The sequence below is a fragment of the Trachypithecus francoisi genome, unplaced genomic scaffold (assembly GCF_009764315.1).
Source record: "Trachypithecus francoisi isolate TF-2019V2 unplaced genomic scaffold, Tfra_2.0 Lachesis_group20, whole genome shotgun sequence".
Lineage (NCBI taxonomy): Eukaryota > Metazoa > Chordata > Mammalia > Primates > Cercopithecidae > Trachypithecus > Trachypithecus francoisi.
In genome coordinates, this window is record NW_022681466.1 from 25795350 (window position 1) to 25798622 (window position 3273).

Here is a 3273-nt window from a genome sequence, read left to right on the forward strand (position 1 = left end):
TATGTTGGCCAGGCATGGTGGCTCACACTTGTAATCCTAGCACTTTGGCAGGCTGAGGCAGGAGAATCCCTTGAGCTCAGGAGTTCGAGACCAGCCTGGGCAACAGGGAGACAGTGTCTCTATATAATAATAATAAAAAACAAATAAAAACCAATTATGTAATTTCCTTATCTCTCACTATGATTTATTTGCACCCCATCTCACTGCATGGCAGTGAAACCCAAGGATAAAGCCTTGTGCATCATGATGTAGCACACACATGGTTAAGGGCCTGGGTTCTGGCACTGTACAGACTGGGTTGGGCATGGTGACTCATGCCTGTAATCCCAGCACTTTAGGCGGGCGAATCACGAGGTCAGGAGTTTGAGACCAGCCTGGCCAACATGGTGAAATCTCATCTCTATTAAAAATACAAAAGAATTAGCTGGGCATAGTGGTAGGTGCCTGTAATCCCAGCTACTCAGGAGGCTGAGGCAGGAGAATCACTTGAACCCGGGAGGTGGAGGTTGCAGTGAGCCGAGATCACGGTATTGCACTCCAGCCGGAGCGACAGAGTAAGACTCCCTCTCGAAACAAAACAAAACAAAAAAATCGGCTGGGCACGGTGGCTCACGCCTATAATCCCAGCACTTTGGGAGGCCGAGGCAGACGGATCACTTGAGGTCAGGAGTTCGATACCAGCCTGGCTAACATGGTGAAACCTTGTTTCTACTAAAAATACAAAAACTGGCCAGGCTTGGTGGCGTGCACCTGTAATCCCTGCTACTCGGGAGGCTGAGGCAGGAGAATTGCTTGAACCTGGGAGGCAGAGGTTGCAGTGAGCCGAAATCATGCCACTGAACTCTAGCCTGGGTGACACAGTGAGACTGTCACACACACACACACACACACACACACACACACACACACATCAGCCTGGCTTGTTAGTATGTATCTGTAGTCCCAGCTACTAGAGAGACTGAGGTGGGAGGATCTTTTGAGTCTGGGAGGTCAAGGCTGTAGTGAGCCGCGATTGCGCCAGTGAGCCGTGATCCCGCCACTGCACTCCAAGGTCAGCAACAGAGAGACACTGTTGCAAAACACACACACACACACACACACACACAAAACCCCCACAAAACCCTGGTTCTACCTCTTCGAGCTGTCTGCTCTTGCGCAAGTTACTCTGTCTCCATGAGCCTGCTTCCTCACATAAAAAAATGAGGATAACAGTTGTGTTTACTCACAGAGTAGCTGTGCAGCTTAAATGAATTAACTCAGGCAAGGTACTTTGTGCCTGGCACAGAGCAATCTTTCAATCACTGTTGGCTATTATCAACTGTTACGTAACAAATGAATGGTAATTATTACCCCTTCTAAATCTTTTTAGACCTTTATGCAGAAAATTCAGACCTTTTAAGATCACCTTTATGCAGAAAATTCCCACTTCTCTCCTCAGGGATAACATCTCTTCTGAACCCCAGATAAATGTCTTCCATTGATGACTGCACACTTTCTCTCTGTATCATCTTCCATCATTCCCATTACATCAAACTGAGTCCTCCGGCTGGCTCCTTTGGTCTTTCCTATTTCTGTTAATACTATTATTGTTTATAGCTTTTTAGAGGTAATTTTATCACCCAAAACTATTTTTAAAAAAGCCCGAACAAACAGCTGACATTTATTATTTACTGTGTGCCAGATACCATGTTAAATCTTTATTGGATTACTTATATATAATTCTCACAACAATTTTTTGATGTAGGGGCTATTATTACCTCCATTTAGCAACTCTACCAACTCTAGAAACTGATGCTTAGAGATGGTTCAATGACTTGTGGACGGTCATGTAGCTATTAATAATAAGTGACTCAGCCAAGAGTTACACCTACATGTTTTGAAAACAGACCCATGCTCTTAGGCACTATCATGGTATGCTTGTTTTTTTTGTTTTGTTTTGTTTTGCTTTTTTGAGTCAGAGTCTTGCTCTGTCACCCAGGCTGGAGTGCAGTGGCGCGATCTCGGCTCACTGCAACCTCCGCCTCCCAGGTTCAAGCGATTCTTCTGCCTCAGCCTCCCGAGTAGCTGGGACCACGCCCAGCTACTTTTTGTATTTTTAGTAGAGACTGGGTTTCACCATGTTGGCCAGGCTGATCTCGAACTCCTGACCTCAAGTGATCTCCTGGCCTTGGCCTCCTAAGCGCTGGGATTACAGGTGTGAGACAACATGACCAGCCCTAATTATTGATTATGTCAACAACTTCCTATTGGGTCTCTTTGCTTCCAGCCTCTCCCCGTCCAATTTATCCTCCAGACTGTAGCTAGATTCTCCATGGAAAACATAGCCTCCCCATAGACCACTGTAATCTTTTTTCTTTCTTTTTTGCATTAATTTTTTTTTTTTTTTGTATTTTTTGTAGACATGGGGTTTAACCATGTTGCCCAGGCTGGTCTGGAACTCCGGAGCTCAGGCAATCCACCCGCCTTGGCCTCCCAAAGTGCTGGGGATTACAGGTATGAGTCACTACCCCAGTATAATCTTAAATAAATGGGTCATTTCTTTTAGTCTGTTTCTCTGTGAAGTGAGCTAATTTTTGTATTTTTAGTAGAGATGGGGTTTCCCCTTGTTGGTCAGACTGGTCTTGAGCTCCTGATCTCGTGCCCTGCCCGCCTCGCCCTCCCAAAGCACTGGGATTACAGGCGTGAGCCACTGCGCCCAGCCTTCAATAGTTTTATTGAGTCATAGAATGTTAAGATGTTTCTCGTGTCACTGTCCTATTTCTAGACTTTAATGGCTTCCTATTAACCATAGTTCAAGGTCTATACTTCTTAGCATTCAAGGATTGTCACTCTGGTGGTTTTACCCCTTCTGATCCATAGGATTCTATGATTCCCTGTGCGATATCCTTATGAATACGGCCCTGGCTTTCCCTGTCTCCTTAATTTAATTTTATTTTTTTTGAGATGGAGTCTCGCTCTGTCGCCCAGGCTGGAGTGCGGTGGCATGATCTTGGCTCACTGCAAGCTCCACCTTCCGAGTTCACGCCATTCTCCTGCCTCAGTCTCCCGAGTAGCTGGGACTACAGGTGCACACCACCATGCCTGGCTACTTTTTGTTTTTTTTTTAGTAGAGATGGGGTTTCACCATGCTAGCTAGGGTGGTCTTGATCTCCTGACCTTGTGATCCACCCACCTTGGCCTCCCAAAGTGCTGGGATTACAGGCCTGAGCCACCGGGCCCAGCCTCATTTTAATATTGTTTTGAGTTGGGTCTTGCTCTGTCACTCAGGCTGGA